Raw genomic sequence first — 21466 nt, 5'->3', positions numbered from 1 at the left:
GTAGTGCTTTCTCCATTCCGGAAGTTTGGCCACAATCACAGCGAAGTCTGCATGATGTTCTCATCCGTCTACTGGAATCCAGTCCTGCCCAGTCCCGTAACTTCTGCGGCCAAGAGTGTTTGCATCAACTACGTCGTTCGATTTTACCCTGAATGATTAGTTTTGAGAAGGTTGTACTTTTCATTCCTCATAGTACGCCCAAGGTAAGCTGTCTTTCTTTCTTTCTTTCTTTCTTTCTTTCTTTCTTTCTTTCATTCTTGATTGTACACATGAGCATTCCTTCCCTTCTCGTGCGTTTGAGTACGGCAGCATGTGGTCAGTCCACATCCTCCGAGACACGTACATCTCGAAGGCTTTATTCTCCTGATCGTGTGAGAGTCCATATTTCAGCGCCGTGCAGAAGCACTGAGTACACGAAGTTGTGACGTGTCTCCCAGTTGAGGCTTCTGTCGCACAGTGGATCCCTCATGTCCAGAAAGCTAGCACGAACACTGATCTCGAAATCTACGTCTAAGTTGTCAGTACTCCAGCTGCCAAGGTTTCGTTTGATTTTCCCTAAAGGAAAATTGACACCAATTTTCCAATTTTTCATATTTTTTCAAATAAATTCATTTCTTAGTTGCCGTGAAGTATCCAACAACTACTTGTGAGAGGAACAAGTTTTTATTGTAGAATTCGAGAACCTATCTCCGTTGTGAAATCTCCTCGAATGCGTTCTATTGTGTTCTGGAAATTCTATTCACCCGGGCCTTTTCGATATAGTGTATGCGGATCGGTGAGATTTTCTCACTGTTATGTTATCCGCATAGTTCCACAGTCAGTGCTGGAGTCGATAATTGGTGGGATTCACTTTCCTTGAAACGTAGAGCTGTAAGTTATTGGACGAGGAGGAACAATATTCATACTTATTCAACAATTCTTCACCGTAGGCAAACTTAGTTTATAGTGCAGAGAGCTAAAAATAGGAATGAGACGAATTTATTTTAAACAAGCTCACGTGCGGGATGAGTAGGCCGCAGACGCCGTGAACCTTCTGGAAATCAACTTACGCGTGTTCAACCGAAACTGTTTCAATAGGGCTAGGGACCTATTGTCTCTGCTAGTATAACTAATACTCTACTTGAACACATTCCTGAGTTGTCAAGTGAGGTCAATCAATTGTTGTCTGGAGCCGCTAGTGCTAAGCGTGACTAGCCTCCTCCAATAAATGTGTAAACGGGGGAGTCTTCTCAAACTGTTGATCCTCAAAAAGCAAAATTCCGCCCAATCAGAACAAAGAATTATTCATCTACAACAATACCCACCCTTCATCATCAGTAATGCCGCTTTTGAACCTCCAGTTCCGTCTTCGATAATTTCACCACGTTTCAGTAGTTTGCCCCAACCCTTAGCCATGTTACTTAAGACCATCGCAAAATTTTCTGTAAATTCTACTAACGATGTGATTATCTTCCTAAGTTTTCTGGTGGAATTTCAGGATTACGGTTTAGTGTTTCCTCTTTCTAATTCTCAAATCCTCCAAATCATTTGCCCATATTCTGTCGGCGTCCTCTCTGATAAAATTGTAAATGCAATAGCTGATAGAAGCTCTATAGAAGACTTCTTCCTAAATGAGTGTCACAGTTCGTATTACAGATGAACCTTTTAAAAGGCGCCACATTTAAATGCACGGAGCTAGTGTACCTCCAGTAGAGACATCTACCCCCTAAAGTCCTTCAACGGTTGACACAGTTCGATATTCAGTTTTTTGGGAATTTTGAAAATAATTGATCGAAGTCAAACAAATTTCATAAATGAAAAGTTCATTCACTAGCTATTTTGAGAAAAGTATTTCTTAAAGAGTTTATGGTGCTTAAAGCCAGTCAGTTATCTGAAGACCATTCTAGGTGGGATACTGCTCTGCATTGGATATCTTTTACGTTGAGCGGATAAGACAGTCCCTAATGTTTGTTTTTATAAAAGTTAGATGGTTCCTTGCAGAAACTTGACTCTTGTAAGTTATGGAGAGTAGTCTCCTGGAAGGACGATGCTTGAATGTAGTAATTCATGGAGCTCACTTATTGAAGGGAGCAATGGTGCTCTTCTAAAATTTGTAACGTGGGATCTTCAATCTCATTTTGTTAAATCGTTGTTGTATGGTTGTTCTAGGCTTTACTAATATTGTGTCTAGAGCTCACGAGTAAACCTTGTCCTATTGTTACTTTTATGTTTAACACAGTTCAAAATCTGAAAAGAAACAAGGAAAGAAATAAAATTGTTCGCCTCTGTGGTGTAGTGGTTAGTTTGATTAGCTGCCACTCCACCCCGGCCATGCTACGAAATTTGAAAAGTGGTACGAGCCCGGGAACGGCCTCCATTCAGTCTCGGGAAGTCAACTGAGTAGTAGGTAAGGGTTATTCTGCCCGAAGGCAGGTCCGAACCTCCGCAGAGGTGTTCCTGAGCCGGAGTTTACGTACGGTAGGGTGGCCAGTTCCTTTCCGCTCCTCCATTCCCTTACCCCCACCAACAGCGCGTGGCAACCCATCCAACTCCTGACCACGCCCAATGTTGCTTAACTTCGGAGATCTCACGGGATCCGGTGTTTCAACACGGCTACGGCCGTTGGACTGAGTAGTGGTTGGTTCAATTTCCACCTTAGGCATACTGGAAGTGGTTTTCCGTGGTTTCCCACTTCTCCTCCAGAAAAATGCTGGGATGGTACCTAATGTAAGGCCACGGGTGCTTCCTTCCCTCTTCCTTGTCTATCCCTTCGAATCTTCTCATCCCCCCACATGGCCCCTATTCAGCATAGAAGTTGAGACTGCCTGCGCCAAGTACTGGTGCCCCTCCCCAGTTGTACCCTTCGACCCAATGTCTCACGCTCCAGGACACTGCTCTTGGGAGGGCAGAGGTAGAATCCTTCGCTGAGTCCGAGGGAGAAACCAACTTTGGAGTGTAAACAGATTAAGAAAGAAAGAAAAACGAATAAAATTTCGGTGAAAATTTCGCCGATATATATTTGACAGAAGAAAAGCAATAATCAGGAAATTGACAAAAACCTTCAGTTTAGAATACGACTTTTCAGAAACAATAGAGCTAACACTTCCTGAGTATAATAAAGCCGTGACTGGCCAATTTAAGACATACCCTCGGGCCTTTAAAAGATAAATTGAAGGGTCTTTCCTTCTCCGATAGTTCGGTGCACGACTTGACCGGGCTGAGCGTCTAGGAGCTGAACTTGGTGACTCAGTCGGGTGCGCTGGTCACCTCCTGTCGGCTAAGTTAGTGTAGGCAGCACCAGGCCTGTTACGGGACGTATAATTTTTGACAAGATGTGAGAACAACCCGCACTTGAAACATTCCTGGGATGGATCTGCTCCATTCCTAGTTCGACTAGTTCTATCTATTCTCGTTTCCTTCCCCACCCTGAAGAGGAGGGGCGGGTCACCTAGAGGGTTACGCCCTCTCTCTGCCCAAGAGATGCGGGCGGGTCAAGGAGATGTGTGGGTAAACGAAGTGAGAAATGATAGGGTATGTGTTTGAAGAGGTATAGTTAGATAGATGGGAAGTAGAATTGTGGAATAAGTAGGTGCATGTGGACGGTTTTAATAAAGGACTTAAGAGAGATGACAGAACTGAAGGAAGAGAAGTTTTAAGCAAGGGGGTGATGAGGGAGTTGAAGAGCAAGGAGATGAAACACCGATGAGAAGGTTACAAGAGAAGTGAGTAAGAGTCGGAGAAGATCAGCGGGGGACGGTGGTGGTGAAAAGAAGAAATTAGTTGGAGGAGGGGGTGGACTAACGGGAAAGGTCAGCGGGGGACGGTGGTGGCGAAAAGAAGAAATTAGTTGGAGGAGGGGTTGAACTAACGGGAAAGGTCAGCGGGGGACGGTGGTGGCGAAAAGAAGAAATTAGTTGGAGGAGGGGGTGGACTAACGGGAAAGGTCAGCGGGGGACGGTGGTGGCGAAAAGAAGAAATTAGTTGGAGGAGGGGGTGGACTAACGGGAAAGGTCAGCGGGGGGACGGTGGTGGCGAAAATAAGAAATTAGTTGGAGGAGGGGATTGAGGAGGTGGAACGGGAGGAGGGGTCGGCCGGGGTCGACGACGGATGGTGTAGGTTTGAGAGCGTGCTGGTGGTGAACGAGAAGGCTCCACTCTATATCGATGACCATACATGGGGGCTCCGGTGGCAATGAGGCGCTGGACGTCGGCGATAGTCGGGAGGAGGAGACGTACCATATATGTTGGTCCTGAACTGGTCTGAATGCGAAACGCACGACAGGCGGGGATTCCGGCGGCGTGAAGTTCTTGTAGGATGTCCTTGCTGGAGATGGAAGACCAAGCTGGGGAAACTATGATGAGATGTGGATTGCTGCATGGGCATTGATGACGGTGGTGCTGCTGCGACGTTGTCTTGAAGCGATGGCGGCGTTGAGTCGGAGGGTGGCTAGTCGTGGCAAATGTAGCCGGGACGAGAGAGGAGGACAAATGCGTCGTGGTGGTGATAGTTGTTGTAGGGGAAAGGGAAGAGGAAGTCGATGTGGGTTGTTCCGATGTTAAGGTTGACGGCATGTGGACGACGGGAAGGGTGGTAGTGTCGGCGAAGAGTTGGGCAAGTATGGATGGAGGAGTAGATTCCACGGGGACAAGCGGTTATGCACGGATACGCCGGCGTCGATGAGGCGCTGTTGGTCGTCCAACGTTGGTATGTACAGAAGAATCAGTGGAGATGGCAATGAACTGGTGCCGTCCAATAGCCGATAGGCGTCATGTATGCGGAAGCCAGCGGAGAGATGGCGGTGTAGATATCATCTTCGGAGATGGCTGGAGCAAGCTGGAGCAATGTCTAGGATGGTGCAGTTGTACATGGTGACAGCCAACGAGGCGACAACCTATGTTTTTGGGGGTCGGCTGGGTAGCAACTATAGATGATGGCCACCCGGCCGCAAAAGAAGACGAAGGAATGCGTGGAATTAAGTATAGTCCAATTTGGAGAAGAAAAGTTTGTGCGTGTGACCCCCGCAGTAGGCTTGAGGATCTCTCGTGAGATGTGTGACGAGTTCTTCTTAAAGGGGAAGAAATAATAAAAGGAAAAACACGGAACAAATAAGAAAACAACTGTAATTAAAAACAAGTATTATTTTACAGTAGCTCAGTTGGTAGAGCATTACGCTTTTTACCTAAGCGCCTGGGGTTCGAGCCCCGTTCTGGCGGAAATTTTTAATGACTGATGTTATCATATTCGACGCACTTAGTACATTTACAGCACAATGCCAATCAGAAGTTGAGCTGTCTGCCTTATATGGTGGAGGAAAGCGACTTCATTTTGCCAGCCGCATGGTAACACACAGCGTGTCGATTCCCCAGTGGTTAGCGCGCGGTACTTATATGACAGTAACCGAGAGATGCCGGGGTTTTGAGTTCGAGCCTCACCTGGGGAAACTTTTTAATACGTTTAAGAAAAAGCTAGGTAAAATAATGGGACGGATTCTGCCCCAGAGCGATAGCCTTAAATGCATATCAATGTTGAGTGACTGATGGATTGATTGATCTTATGGCAAATGTAAAACTGAATATAGATTGGTGGAAAGGGTTACTGGAATCAATACTTTGTTTTCATGAATATCTCTGTTAGCTTTTATAAAGGTGAACTGTTGTGTGAAGCAGATCTTGTTACGGTAGTCTTGAATGATGGGATTGACATTGACGCAATACGAAGGGCAAGGAAATTCAAGAGCTAGAGTAAGGCCCGATTACTAATTGCCTTATTTAGCCATTTGTATAAAACATTCATGTCAAACATCTGCCTTCGATACTCCAATTTCTTTCTTACTTTCTCAATCCGTCTACCGTCCAGAGTTGGTTTTTCTCTCGGACTCTGCGACGAATCCGACTTATACTTCATTAAGGTTTGTGTCCTGTACCATGAGGCTTTGGGTCTGGGATACGACTGGGGAGGATGACTAGTACCTCTCCTAGGTGACCTCACCTGCGATGTTGAACAGGGGCCTTGTGAGGGATGGGAAGATTGAAAGGGAGAAGCAAGGAAGGGGAAAGGAAGAGGCCGGTTCCATAAGTTAGCTGCCATCCCGGCATTTGTCTGGAGGAGAATTGGGAAACCACGGAAAACCAATTCGAGGATGGCTGAGGTGGTACTCAGCTGACCTCCCGTTCCAGCCTAGTACTACATTTAAATCTCGTGGTGGAGCCGCGATTCGAACCCAGGTCTCCCGGGAAGGTACCTAATCACACTAACCACTACACCACAGAAGAGGACGTAACTAACAACTATCCTCTCTGTACCGGGGTACACCTTCTCTGTCCCGCTGAACTGCGCGCCTTCTAGAAGGCCATCTCTGCTAGGACTTACGAGCTAATGTAACGCAAGATCACTGGTCCTTCAACCATTAGATGTCTATACTATCGGCCCATGTGCCCCCTCTGGCGGGAGTAATGGCACTTAATTCTGAACGGAATTTCAATTATTTTGAAGGTGGCAATCATTAAATATTGTAGTTTTTTAATATGTCTATATTTGGCAATACTCCTGCGGCGTCCGTCTTCCTTACGTTATTAACCAATCAGTAATTTGTGTATATATATGTAGCCAATTAAAATAGGGGGTGTGTAGAGTCATTATGCATATCTCAAGAGAGATCTGGAATCTTTCTCCGTGATTTGCTATGAAAGTTGGGCTCTTTAGGGCCGTATTGTCATCTTCATCACTTCGGTCTAGTGTGTGTGCGGCATAATAAGGAAGCAGGGGCTGCCTGCCGCCGTTCGGAAGGCCCAAGTACTCCAGGCAATGGCAGAAATTTCCTAACATGTGATTGCTCCAGGCAGATAACTTGAAGTCCTCCTTTGTGGTGTAGTGGTTAGTGAGATTAGTTGCAACCCCCGGTAATCCTGATCTGATTCCCGGCTCTGCGACGAATTTTGAAAAGTGGTGCGAAGGCTGGAACGGGGTCTACTGAGCCTCAGGCAATAAAGTGCTTAGAGGTGGGTTTGATTCCCACCTCAGCCAACCTGGAAGTGTTTTCCGTGGTTTCCCTCTTATTCTCTAGGCAAATGTCCGGATGGTACCTAACTTAAGGTCCCGGGCGCTTCCTTCCCTCTTCATCGTCTATCCCTTCCAAACTTCCCATCCCCCCACAAGGGCCCTGTTCAGCATAGCAGGTACTGATCATTCTCCACAGTTGTATCCCCAGACCCAGAGTCTGAAGCTCTAGGACACTGCCCTTGAGGCGGTAGAGGTGGGATCCCTCGCTGAGTCTGAGGGAAAAACAGACCCTGGATGGTAAATGGATTACGAACGAACTTACGTCCTTTGTCCGCCTCTGTGGTGTAGCAGTTAGTGTGATTAGCTGCCAAACCCGGAGGCCCAGGTTCGATTCGTAGCTTTGCCATATCATTTGAAAATTGGTACGAGGGTTGGAACTGGTTCTACTCAGCCTCGAGAGGTCAACTGAGTAGAGATATATCCAATGCCTTCCTCAGCAATCCTCGAAATAGTTTTCCGTGGGATCCCTTCCTGAGTCCAAGGGTAAAGCCAACCTTGCAGGGTAAACAGATTACGAAAGAAGAACTTTGCTCTGGTCATTTCCACGCCCACCCATTCAGCTGGACACATTCTTTATTTATTTAATTTATTTATTGTGCTTCAGACAGGTACAAACCTAATGATGTGAAACACACACACATATATATATATATCTGATTACATTAGATAAAAGCAAACATTGCATTAAAATCATAATATCTCTTATGAATGTCCTTGTAAAGTCATAAATAAAATAAAAATACACTTTTCTTCAGTAACATAATATTACAAATATCAGTTACATATGCACGTATTATAAGAAGGTATTTAAAATATTACAATTGAAATGATTTACGAACTGCTTTAAGGCTGCATTAGTACTGACATGATGGTAGTGATGTTACCGAGGATAAGAATGATGATGAGGTAGATGGTATAACTAGACCATTAATGTCGGATCCCAAATGGTCGATGCACATTCTAGCCGACTTCTAACAAAGGAGTTGTATAATAGCTTTATTGCCTCGGGATTTGTGAAGTCACCTGTGCATCTCTTAATAAATCATAATATTCTGTAAGCATCTGCAACTACTTCGTTTATGTGTAGAGAGAACGTCAATTTACCGTCAAAGTGCACACCAAGATCCTTGATGGAATTCACTGCTGACTGATTAGTATTCAAAATATTATACGAGTGACTAATTTTATTTTTATTCCTGGAAAATACCATTACATGACACTTGTTAATGTTAAAATCTAACTTATGAATATCGCTCCAATGTGATATCCTATTCAGGTCTTTCTGAAGAAATCTACAGTCCACATGTGAACGAATGGTTTTGAAATTTTTTACATTGTCTGCGAATAGCAATATGTTTGAATACTGCATGCATTTAGGAAGATCATTAATCAGTATTAGGAAGAGTAATGGTCCAAGATTTGAGCCCTATGGGACACCAGATCGAGTATTGTAATATTCAGATTCAAATCCTTTATAGGCCTAAGACACAAATTGTTGTTTGTCAGAGAGATATGATGCAAATAATTTTATTGAGCTGTAAGAGAGTCCATAATAAGCTAATTTATTTAAAAGGACATCGTGATCAACTTTATCGAATGCTTTTCTAAAATCTGTGAAAACTACATCCACTTGGCCTCCTGTATCCATGGCAGCCGACACTTCATGAGTGAACTCCAACAGATTTGTCGTTGTCGATTTCCCCGGTCTGAAGCCATGTTGGGTGTCACTGATGATAATTTCTACATGTTCGAACAGATGCCGATATATGGTTTGTTCGTAGAATTTTGCTAAAGCGGAAGAAATTGCAACGGGTCTGTAGTTATTGATTACTGACCTATCCCCGGATTTGTAAAGCGGACTAACTCGCGTTGTCTTCCACTTTGTAGGAAAAGTTCCAGTTTTAAGCGAAATGTGAAAAATAATTGAGAGAGAGTGTAATAAAATATCTCCACAGCCTTTAATTACATACGGAGGGATTAGATCTGGGCCTGCGGCTTATTTAGGTTTCATCTTGCGTATTGCGTTTTGAATTTCGGTAGTACTAAATTCACCAATGGATCTATTTCCGTATTCTCATATTTCGGTATATCACACCGCGCACGTTTCTCTGAGTATCATCATCATCATCATCTGTTTACCCTCCAGGTTCGGCTTTTCCCTCGGACTCAGCGAGGGATCCTACCTCTACCGTCTCAAGGGCAGTGTCCTGGAGCTTCAGACTCTGGGTCTGGGGATACAACTGGGGAGTATTACCAGTACCTCGCCCAGGCGGCCTCACCTGCTGTGGTGAACAGGGGCCTTGTAGGGGGATGGGAAGATTGGAAGGGATAGGCAAGGATGAGGGAAGGAAGTTAGGTACCATCCCGACATTCGCCTGGAGGTGAAGTGGGAAACCACGGAAAACCACTTCCAGGATGGCTGAGGTGGGAATCGAACCCACCTCTACTCAGTTGACTATCCGAGGATGAGTGGACCCCGTACCAGACCTCGTACCACTTTTCAAATTTCGTGGCAGAGCCGGGAATCGAACCCGGACCTCCGGGGGTGGCAGCTAATCACGCTAACCACTACACCCCAGAGGCGGACATCTCTGAGTATACAGATGAGAAATAGCCTGCAAAACTGCCAACAACAGATTTGTCGCTTATTAGTTCTTTTCAATTGTATTTCATTACACTGACATAGGTGTTCCTTTGCTTACTTTTAACGAATGCCCAAAAGTTCTTAGTATCTACGCCTATTTCATGCTCTACCTGCCCGATATAGGCTTTATACGCGACGCTTACATCTTTCTTAACACTACTTCTCATCATCATCATCATCATCATCTGTTTACCCTCCAGGTTCGGTTTTTCCCTCGGACTTAGCGAGGGATCCCACATCTACCGCCTCAAGGGCAGTGTCCTAGAGCTTCAAACACCGGATCGGGGGATACAACTGGGGAAAATGATCAGTACCTCGCCCAGGCGGCCTCACCTGCTATACTGAACAGGGGCCTTGGTGGGCGATGGGAAGATTGGAAGGGATAGACAAGGAAGAGGAAAGGAAGCGGCCGTGACCTTAAGTTAGGTACCATCCCGGCATTTGCCTGGAAGAGAAATGGGAAACCACGGAAAACCACTTCCAGGATGGCTGAGGTGGGAATCGAACCCACCTCTACTCAGTTGACCTCCCGAGGCTGAGTGGACCCCGTTTCAGCCCTCGTACCACTTTTCAAATTTCGTGGCAGAGCCGGGAATCGAACCCGGGCCTCCGGGGGTGGCAGCTTATCACACTAACCACTACACCACAGAGGCGGACACACTTCTTCTCAATTCATTGAATTTTATGTGCGTTCCACGAAATTCCCGGATGACAATCAATCCACACAATATTATCATTAATTATCTACAGAAGATACAGAAATGTTCAATGCCACGCGGAGGTAACGTTTTGTTTAGCGGCTGAGTAGCTCGACACATATTGCCTGTTTTGGTAGGACATTAGGTTTCATACCTGAGGGACCAAGGTTCGAGTCTCCGTTCGGGCCGTAATTTTTATTGAATGATGTTATCATATTCGGTGCTCTTAGTACATTTACAGCAGAATGCCAAGCGGAAGTTGAGCTCTTTGTTTTATCTGGTGAAGGAACAGAACTTTATTATGCTAGCCACATGGTAGCACGCAGCGAGTCGATTCCCCAGTGGCGCAATTGGTTAGCGCACGGTACTTATATGACAGTATGCGAGAGATGCCGGGGTTGTGAGTTCGAGCCACACCTGGGGAAAATTTTAAATACGTTTAAGAAAATGGCACGGTGACAACTGGTAGGGAATCTGCCACACGAGCTATAGCCCAAAATGCACATCATTGATTGATCTTATGGCAAATGTAAAACTGAACATAGATTGGTGGAAATGGTTACTGGAATCAATGCTCCGGTTTTCATGAATAGCTCTGTTGGCCTTTATAAAGGTGAACTGTTGTGTGAAGTAGATCTTGTTACGGTATTCTTGAATGATGGGATTGACCTTGACGCAGTACGAAGAACAAGGTAATTGAGGAGCTAGAGTAAGGCCCGATTAATAATTGCCTTATTTGGCCGTTTGTATAACAAATTAACGTCAAATGTACCGGGCGGTACACCTCCAGTACGCTAATTTAAAATGTGCGCCTGTGGAAACTCCTCTGCTGGAGGAAGTCTGAACTTTATTTACCCTATTAATTTTCTAGTTTCTCAGAAGATGTCACCACCTGGAAATTTTTGAGTTTGTGAACTGTGTCATTTTCGACGTACTTTTGTTTTGCTTGAAGTAAGAAGTGTGAACTTTCTCTTCTAGAGGACACCACTGAAAAACTACAATAGTGCACCCTAGTGGGAAGAAAAATAACTGTTCTTTGGAGAAAATTTTATTTCAAAAGTTTGTTCTTTGTTAAATTTCTTTCTGTTATTGTTTAAGTTGGCTGTATACCCCTCTCTTTCCCCTTGTTTTGCATTTGACCAATCCCGAATTTCTGTTATTAATTTCTGACCAATCATTGGTATCTTCCCCCAACTTGAATATGTTTCTATACCCTAGCCAATAAAAAGTTTGTGGGAGGGTGTTTTCTTTCCCCTAACACCTAGAACCTTCCGCGAGAGGATATAAACTGCTGATTTTTGGGTCTCCGGGCCACTTCTGTTCCATCTTTCAGTGTATTAAGTACATAGCAGGAGGCGGGAAGCGCCTCTTTCTCCGGCAGCGGTCAACTATAAGGTAATGGCCGATTAATATATTCTTTCTTTGCTAGCTCAGCAGTTTAACTCTCGGGGCGGGTGCGAAGCGTTCCACCATGTAACCTTTTCCTAAAATGTAAATGTAACTACTCTTTTCATCTATTCTCTTGGAAAGCTACATTCTGGGATAGAGAGTGCTAACCCTCTCGAGCTCCCACTCATATTGTTTTGAGGTGAACTTATTTTTCTCAACCTATTCTTCGTTAATGTAAAACAAATTGTTCTCTTCTTAAGTCACCTCTTTAGTATGGGATTAGCCCTTGTATTAACGGCCTAGCGCCAAGTAGGTCTTAATCTAGTGTATTAGGAGTGCAAGTTCGCCTCCTCTCAAATTGTTATTTTAGAGGTCATTTAATTAACATTCTTTTCGTTTAATAGACCTCAGTAGATTGGGTATTTTACCCCTGTGTTTATGTCCGTTGAGGACAGCTTGAAGGTGGAGTTTGGTGTGGCCTGGGAGAGGCTTAAATTTGAGAGCGAGTGGCTCTTTTGAAAATTGTATGTTGTATGCCTCGAGGAGGCTTTTCAGTGTAATTTGGAGCAAGGGCTCCTAGGTATGAATGGGGTTTTCTGCCCCTCTGTTAAAACTTGTGTTTGGGGTAAAACTGAGCTGATTGCCCAAGCATTGTGAACTCGGGGCGCGAAGCCCAAATTCTGTAAATATTGTAACTACCTTATTTTGACTTGCTATTCTGTACCTGCCATGCTTGTTTCTTATTTATTTTGAAAAGAAAATATAACCGTATTAAATTTTAAATTTACTTTACTGGCACTATAATTTCGTAGCTTGAGATCCATTCACACCCGCACCTTCTTTCACCTCTACCTACCGCTAAAACACGGTAACATCAAACATCAATCCTTCTACCGTCCAGGGTTGGTTTTTCTCGCGAGGAATCCGACCTATACTTCATTAAGGCCTGTGTCCAGTACCATGGGGCTTTGGGTCGGGGATACGATATGGGGAGGTTTACTAGTACCTCACCTAGGTAACCTCACCTGCTATGCTAAACTGAGGTCTTGTGGGGGATGGGAAGTTTGGAAGGAAGGGGTCGTCGCCTTATGTTACCATTCCGGCATTTGCTTGTTGAGAAGTGGGAAACAAGGGATTTTTTGCTATTTTCATTACGTCGCACTGACACAGATAGGTCTTACGGCGACGATAGGACAGGCAAGGGCTAGGACTCGGAAGGAAGCGGCCGAGGCCTTAATTAAGGTACAGCCCCAGCATTTGCCTGGTGTGGAAATGGCAAACACTGAAAACCATCTTCACGGCTCCCGACAGTGGGCTTCGAACCAACTACCCCCCGCATACTGGATAGTGGCCAAACTTAAGCGACTGCAGTTATGAAGCTCGGTAAACCAGGGGAAAACACTTCGACTATGGCTGAAGTGGTACTCAGCTGACCTCATGTTTCAGGCCTAGTACCACTTTCGAAATTTCATGGTAGAGTCGAACCCGTACCACCCATTAGATGTCTCTACTCTTGGCCTATGTGCTCCCTGTGGCGGGAGGAAAGAATAATTCTGAAAGGAATTTCAATTTTTTGATGGTGGCGAACCTGAAGTCTTTGTACGATGCTTTTCTGTCCGCCTCTGTGGTGTAGTGGTTAGTGAGATTAGCTTCCATGCCCGGGGGCCCGGTTTCGATTCCCGGCTCTGCCACGAAATTTGAAGTATGTTACGAGGGCTAGGACCGGGTAAATTCAGCCTCTGGAGGTCAGCTGAGTAGACGTGTGTTTGATTCCCACCTCAGCCATCCTGGAAGTCGTTCTTCGTCGTTTCCCATTTCTCCTCCATGCAAATGCCATAAAACTTCGGAGCAAATTCTTCTAGAATGAAGGTTAGTGCAAAAAATATGTTCTGGTGAAATAGTTTACCCTCAGGCCTACAGTTCTCATCCCTCGTAAACTACTTTGTCGACAATTTCTCTATTGTACCTGATTTTTTGACTTATAGTCCGCTTTTGTCGTCCGAGGTAATGAGCTCATTCTTATTCCATTTAACTGTTATTTATTGTTACTTGTTCAGATTCTCTTTCTTTCTTTCTTTCTTTCTTTCTTCCTTTCTTTCTTTCTTTATGAATGCGTTTACCCTCCAGGGTGGGATTTTCCGTCGGACTGAGCGAATGACTCAACATCTACCGCCGCAAGGGCAGTGTTCTGGAACGTGAGACTTTGGATTTGGGGATACAACTGGCAAGGTTGTCCAGTATCTCGCCCAGGCGGCCTCACCTGCTATGCGGTACAGGAGGTGTTAAGTTCAATCCCCGTATTTGACATTAGGAGATGCGGGAAACCTCGGAAAAACACTTCCAGGATGGCTGAGGTGAGAATCGAACCCACGTCTACTCCGTTGACCTCCCGAGGCTGAGTGGACTCCTTTCCAGAACTGGTACCACATTTCAAATTTCGTGGCAGAACCGGGAATCGAACCCACGCCTGCGGGGATGGCATCTAATCACACTAACCACTACTATACAGAGGCGGTCTCTCAGTTCCCCCCACCAATGGTGCTTTATCTTATCCTCTGGTCATTTCCCTGTCTACCCTTTCACTCCGTCTGCTCCTTATACCTCTGCAGTCCACGAAATCCCCGGATCACCACCTACTTCTTGTACATCTTAATCTGTTTACCCTCCATGGGCGGTTTTTCCCTCGGACTCAGGGTGGGATCCCACCTCTACCGTTCTGGAGTGCGAGGCTCTGGGTCAGGGAATACAAACGGGGAGGACGACCAGTAACCCGCCCCTGGCGGCTTCACTTGTTATGCTGCTCACGGTCCTTGTGGGGAGATGGGAAGTTTGAAAGGGATAGAAATAATAACATTAAGTTATTTATTAGACCACCTAATCAATACAAAATCGTCTTGGATGATTTACATAAATTTGTTAGCTAATAGTGGGACATGTTTCGCCTTCTCTGAAGGCATCATCAGCCATAGTCTTAACCTTAAATTAAAAATAAGCGTCTAAATAACATGTAGTGATGAAATGAATTTTAAAATCTTGAAGAGATTTGAAGTAAAATAACATTAAAAATAACAATGATGGTTTGAAAATACAATGTGATGAGATACAATAGTGGAAGTATTAACAAAATTAACCTTAGAAGGCTGCTAAAATAAGTACAATGGAATAAAACAACAGATAAATGATATTTATTACATGTAATATTGAAAGGGATAGTCAAGGAAGAGGGAGGGAAGCGGTCGTGGCCTTAAGTTAGGTACCATCCCGGCATTTGCCCGGAGGAGAATTGGGAATTAACGGAAAACCACTTCCAGGATGGCTGAGGAGGGAATCGAACCCACCTCAACTCATTTCACCTCACGAGTCTGAGTGGACCCAGTTTCAGAACTCGTACCGCTTTTCAAATTTCGTGGCAGAGCCGGAAATCGAACCCGGGCCTCCGGTGGTGGCAACTAATCACACTAACCACTACACCACACAGGCGGACCGGATCACTATCTACTCAGAGAATATTATCAGTCATTGTCTACAGAAGATACAGAAATATTCAATGCTACGCGTAGGTAACATTTCCGTTAGCGGCGAATTACCTGGAGATGGAACAGCACAGTTGGTCAAGGTTCAAGGGTTCGAGTCCCCATTCCGGGGGAAATTCTAAATGCGTGACAGTATCACATTCGGTGCTTTTAGTACATTTTCAGCACAATGCCAAGCGGAAATTCAGCTGTTTGCTTTATTTTTTTCAGGAACGCGTCTTCATTATACCAGCCACTTGGTAACTTCTACCATATCGAATCCCCAGTGGCGCAATTGGTTAGCGCACGGTACTTATAGGACAGTAGCCGAGAGATGCCGGGGTTGTGAGTTCGAGCCTCACCTGGGGATACTTTTAAATACACTTAAGGAAAAGCTAGGTAATTAACTGGTACGGAATCTGCCATCCCCGCGATAGCCCTGAATATAGATCATTGATGAGTGACTGATAAGTTGATTGATTGATTGATTCAGCATATGGCAAATCTAAAACTGAATATAGAATGGTGGAAAGGGTTTCTGTAATCAGTGCTCCGGTTTTCATGAATACCTCTGTTAGCGTTTATGAAGGTGAACTGTTGTGTGAGGCATTTCTTCTTACGGTATCTTTAAATGCTGCCATTGACGTCAACGCAATAAGAAGAACAAGGAATTCGAGGACGTATCGATAGGGGTACTTCTTAATCTATTTAGCCTCCAGGGATGTTTTTTCTCTCGGACTCTGCGAGGAATCCCACCTCAACCACCTCAAGGTCGGTGTCCTGTACAGTGATACGTTGGATCGGGATACAACTAGGGAAGAGGACTAGTACCTCGCCTAGATGACCTCACCTGCTACGATGAAGAGGGTGGATAGGGGGATTCGAATGGGGAGGCACGGAAGGGGGAAGGAAGGGGCCGTTGCCGTAAGTTAGCTGTCGTCCCGGCATTTGCCTGGAGAAGAAGTGTTAAACCATAATGCACCTTCAGGGCTAAAGTGCTCATCCCTTGTAAACTATTGTGTCGATAATATTCTCTAGTGTACCAGATTTTTGGACTTATAGTCCGTTGTTGTCATCAGAGCTGATGAACTCATTCCATCTACCTGTTTTTGTAGTTGCAAGTTCAGATTTTCTACTTACAAAATTTTAGAATAGAGAAAAGGAAAAGAATACATTTCCAGAATGTAGTGCCTTAACTTACCTTCTGTCCGTAGCTGTGGTGTAGTGGTTAGTGTGATTAACTTCCACCCACAGAGGCCCGGGTTCGATTCCCGGGTTTGCCACGAAATTTGAAAAGTTGTACGAGGGCTGGAACGGGGTCAACTCAGCTTCGGGAGGTCAACTGAGTAGAGAGGGGTTCGATTTCCTCCTCAGCCATCCTGGAATTGGTTTTCCGTGGTTTCCCACTTCTCCTCCAGGCAAATACCGGGATGGTAACTAACTTAAGGCCACGGTCGCTTTCTTCCACTTCCTTGTATATCCCTTCCGAACATCCCATCCCCCACAAGGCCCCTGTTCAGCATAGCAGGTACTGATCATTCTCCACAGTTGTATCCCCAGACCCAGAGTCTGAAGCTCTAGGACACTGCCCTTGAGGCGGTAGAGGTGGGATCCCTCGCTGAGTCTGAGGGAAAAACCGACCCTGGATGGTAAATGGATTACGAACGAACTTACGTCCTTTGTCCGTCTGTGTGGTGTAGCCGTTAGTGTGATTAGCTGCCAAACCCGGAGGCCCAGGTTCGATTCCCAGCTTTGCCATGAAATTTGAAAATTGGTACTAGGGTTGGAACTGGGTCTACTCAGCCTCGAGAGGTCAACTGAGTAGAGATATATTCAATGCCTTCCTCAGCAATCCTCGAAGTAGTTTTCCGTGGGATCCCTCGCTCAGTCCGAGGGTAAAGCCAACCCTGGAGTGTAAACAGATTACGAAAGAAGGACTTTGCTCAGGTCATTTCCCTGCCCACCGAGCTCGATAGCTGCAGTCGCTTAAGTGCGGCCAGTATCCAGTATTCGGGAGATAGTAGGGTCGAATCCCACTGTCGGCAGCCCTGAAGACGTTTTTCCGTGGTTTCCCATTTTCACACCAGGCCGCTTCCTTCCCACACCTAGACCATTTCTGTTCCATCGTCTCCGAAAGACCTATCTGTGTCGGTGTTAAAAATAATTGAGAGAGGGTGTAATAAAATATCTCCACAGCCTTTAATTATATACGGAGGGATTAGATCTGGGCCTGCGACTGTTTTAAGTTTTATCTTGCGTATTGCGCTTTGAATTTCGGTAGTACTAATTTCATTAACATTCAGAACAAACACCAATGGATCTATTTCCGTATTCTCATATTTCGGTCAATCATATCGCGCCCGTTTCCATGAGTATCATCATCATCATCATCTGTTTACCCTCCAGGTTCGGTTTTTCCCTCGGACTTAGCGAGGGATCCCACCTCTACCGCCTCAGGGGCAGTGTCCTGGAGCTTCAGACTCTTGGTCGGGGGATACAACTGGGGAGTATGACCCGTACCTCGCCCAGGCGGCCTCACCTGCTATGCTGAACAGGGGCCTTGTGGAGGGATGGGAAGATTGGAAGGGATAGGCAAGGAAGAGGGAAGGAAGCGGCCGTGGCCTTAAGTTAGGTACCATCCCGGCATTCGCCTGGAGGAGAAGTGGGAAACCACGGAAAACCACTTCCAGGATGGCTGAGGTGGGAATCGAACCCACCTCTACTCAGTTGACCTCCCGAGGCTGAGTGGACCCCGTTCCAGCCCTCGTACCACTTTTCAAATTTCGTGGCAGAGCCGGGAATCGAACCCGGACCTCCGGGGGTGGCAGCTAATCACGCTAACCACTACACCACAGAGGTGGACTTCCATGAGTATACAGATGAGAAATAGCCTGCAAAATTGTCAGCAACAGATTTGTCGCTTAATAGTTCTTTTCCATTGTATTTCATTACACTGACATAAGGGTTCCTTTGCTTAATTTTAACGAATGCCCAACACGTTCTTAGTATCTACGCTTATAACATGCTCTACCTGCCCGATATAGGCTTTATACCCGATGCTTACACCTTTCCTAACACTTCTTCTCAATTCCTTGGATTTCATCTGCGTTCCACGAAATCCCCGGATGACTATCAATCCATGCAATATTATCATTAATTATCTACAGAAGATGCAGAAATGTTCAACGCCACGCGGAGGTAAAGTTTGGTTTCGCGGCTAAGTAGCTGGACCCATATTACGAGTTTTGGTAGGACATTAGGTTTGAGTCTCCGTTAAGGCCGTATTTTTAATGAGTGATGTTATCATATTCGGTGCTCTTAGTACATTTACAGCAGAATGCCAAGCGGAAGTTGAGCTCTTTGTTTTATCTGGTGAAGGAACAGAACTTTATTATGCCAGCCACATGGTAGCACGCAGCGAGTCGATTCCCCAGTGGCGCAATTGGTTAGCGCACGGTACTTATATGACAGTATGCGAGAGATGCCGGGGTTGTGAGTTCGAGCCTCACCTGGGGAAAATTTTAGATACGTTTAAGAAAATGCTTCGGTGACAACTGGTAGGGAATCTGCCACACGGGCTATAGCCCAAAATGCACATCATTGATTGATCTTATGGCAAATGTAAAACTGAATATAGATTGGTGGAATCAATGCTCCGGTTTTCACGAATAGCTCTGTTGGCCTTTATAAAGGTGAACTGTTGTGTGAAGCAGATCTTGTTACGGTATTCTTGAATGACGGGATTGACCTTGACGCAATACGAAGAACAAGGTAATTGAGGAGCTAGAGTAAGGCCCGATTAATAATTGCCTTATTTAGCCGTTTGTATAACAAATTAATGTCAAACATCAATCCTTCTACCGTCCAGGGTTGGTTTTTCTCGCGAGGAATCCGACCTATACTTCATTAAGGCCTGTGTCCAGTACCATGGGGCTTTGGGTCGGGGATACGATATGGGGAGGTTTACTAGTACCTCACCTAGGTAACCTCACCTGCTATGCTAAACTGAGGTCTTGTGGGGGATGGGAAGTTTGGAAGGAAGGGGTCGTCGCCTTATGTTACCATTCCAGCATTTGCTTGTTGAGAAGTGGGAAACAAGGGATTTTTCGCTATTTTCAGTACGTCGCACTGACACAGATAGGTCTTACGGCGACGATAGGACAGGCAAGGGCTACGACTTGGAAGGAAGCGGCCGTGGCATTAATTAAGGTACAGCCCCAGCATTTGCCTGGTGTGGAAATGGCAAACACGGAAAACCATCTTCACGGATCCGACAGTGGGCTTCGAACCGACTACCTCCCGAATACTGGATAGTGGCCAAACTTAAGCGACTGCAGCTATCAAGCTCGGTAAACCAGGGGAAAACACTTCGAGGATGGCTGAAGTGTTACTCAGCTGACCACATGTTCCAGGCCTAGTACCACTTTTGAAATTTCATGGTAGAGTCGAACCCGTACCACGCATTATATGTCTCTACTTTCGGCCTATGTGCTCCCTGTGGCGGGAGGAAAGAATAATTCTGAAAGCAATTTCAATTTTTTGATGGTGGCGAACCTTAATTCTTTGTACGATGCTTTTCTGTCCGCCTCTGTGGTGTAGTGGTTAGTGAGATTAGCTGCCACTCCCGAAGGCCCGGGTTCGATTCCCGGCTCTGCCACGAAATTTGAAGAGTGTTACGAGGGCTAGGACCGGGTCAATTCAGCCTCGAGAGGTCAGCTGAGTACACGTGGGTTCGATTCCCACCTCAGCCATCTTAGAAGTCGTTTTCCGTCGTTTCCCATTTCTCCTCCATGCAAATGCCATAATCCTTCGGAGCAAAGTCTTCTAGAATGAAAGTGAGTGTAGAAAATTTGCTCTTGTAAAATAGCTTACCCTCAGGCCTACAGTTCTCATCCCTCGTAAAGTACTTTGTTGACAATTTCTCTACTGTACCTGATTTTTGGTCCTTTTGCCGTCAGAGGTAATGAGCTCATTCTTATTCCATTTAACTGTTATTTCTTGTTACTAGTTCAGATTCTCATTCTTTCTTTCTTTCTTTCTTAATGCGTTTACCCTCCAGGGTGGGATTTTCCGTTGGACTGAGCGAATGACCCCACATCTGCCGCCGCAAGGGCAGTGTTCTGGAACGTGAGACTTTGGGTTTGGGGATACAACTGGGAAGGTTTTCCAGTATCTCGCCCAGGCGGCCTAACCTGCTATGCGGTACAGGAGCCTAGTGGGGGGTAGGAAGATTCGAAGTGATAGACAAGGAAGGGGGGAGGAAGCGGCCGTGGCATTATGTTAATTTCAATCCCCGTATTTGACATTAGGAGATGCGGGAAACCTCGGAAAAACACTTCCAGGATGGCTGAGGTGAGAATCGAACCCACGTCTACTCCGTTGACCTCCCGAGGCTGAGTGGACGCCTTTCCAGAACTGGTACCAGTTTTCAAATTTCGTGGCCGAGCCGGAAATCGAACCCGGGCCTCCGGTGGTGGCAACTAATCAGACTAACCACTACACCACATAGGCGGACCGGATCACTATCTATTCAGAGAATATTATCAGTCATTGTCTACAGAAGATACAGAAATATTCAATGCTACGCGTAGGTAACATTTCCGTTAGCGGCGAATTACCTGGAGATGGAACCGCATAGTAGGTCAAGGTTCAAGGGTTCGAGTCCCCATTCCGGGGGAAATTCTAAATGCCTGGTAGTATCACATTCGGTGTTCTTAGAACATTTTCAGCAAAATGCCAATCGGAAGTTCAGCTGTTTGCTTTATTTTTTTCAGGGACGCGTCTTCATTATACCAGCCACTTGGTAACATTCTCCTTATCGATTCCCCAGTGGCGCAATTGGTTAGCGCATGGTACTTATAGGACAGTAGCCGAGAGATGCCGGGGTTGTGAGTTCGAGCCTCACCTGGGGAAGCTTTTAAATACGTTTAAGGAAAAGCTAGGTAATTAAGCGGTAGAGAATCTGCCATCCCTGCGATAGCCCTGAATATAGATGATAGATGAGTGACTGATAAATTGATTGATTGATTGTTTGATTCAGCATATGGCAAATCTAAAACTGAATATAGATTGGTGGAAAGGGTTTCTGTAATCAGTTTTCGTGAATACCTCTGTTAGCCTTTAAAAAGGTGAACTATTGTGTGAAGCATTTCTTCTTACGGTATCCTTAAATGCTGCCATTGAC

General features: G+C 45.4%; 4 non-coding genes across 4 annotated transcripts; all 4 read left to right on the top strand.

Moving 5' to 3' along the window:
• The first annotated feature begins 10716 nt into the window (after nt 1-10716).
• Nucleotides 10717-10806, top strand: TRNAI-UAU (transfer RNA isoleucine (anticodon UAU)). Its single transcript is given in 2 exon segments — nt 10717-10754; nt 10771-10806. It is a non-coding gene; the product is annotated as a tRNA-Ile (tRNA).
• A 4756-nt stretch (nt 10807-15562) lies between these two features.
• Nucleotides 15563-15652, top strand: TRNAI-UAU (transfer RNA isoleucine (anticodon UAU)). Its single transcript is given in 2 exon segments — nt 15563-15600; nt 15617-15652. It is a non-coding gene; the product is annotated as a tRNA-Ile (tRNA).
• Nucleotides 15653-18709: 3057 nt separating this feature from the next.
• On the top strand, nt 18710-18799 carry TRNAI-UAU (transfer RNA isoleucine (anticodon UAU)). The gene is given in 2 exon segments: nt 18710-18747; nt 18764-18799. It is a non-coding gene; the product is annotated as a tRNA-Ile (tRNA).
• A 2306-nt stretch (nt 18800-21105) lies between these two features.
• Nucleotides 21106-21195, top strand: TRNAI-UAU (transfer RNA isoleucine (anticodon UAU)). The gene is given in 2 exon segments: nt 21106-21143; nt 21160-21195. It is a non-coding gene; the product is annotated as a tRNA-Ile (tRNA).
• The last annotated feature ends 271 nt before the right edge of the window (nt 21196-21466 follow it).

The sequence above is a fragment of the Anabrus simplex genome, chromosome 1 (genome assembly GCF_040414725.1).
Source record: "Anabrus simplex isolate iqAnaSimp1 chromosome 1, ASM4041472v1, whole genome shotgun sequence".
Classification (NCBI taxonomy): Eukaryota; Metazoa; Arthropoda; class Insecta; order Orthoptera; family Tettigoniidae; genus Anabrus; species Anabrus simplex.
This window is presented reverse-complemented; position numbering and strand designations above follow the sequence as displayed.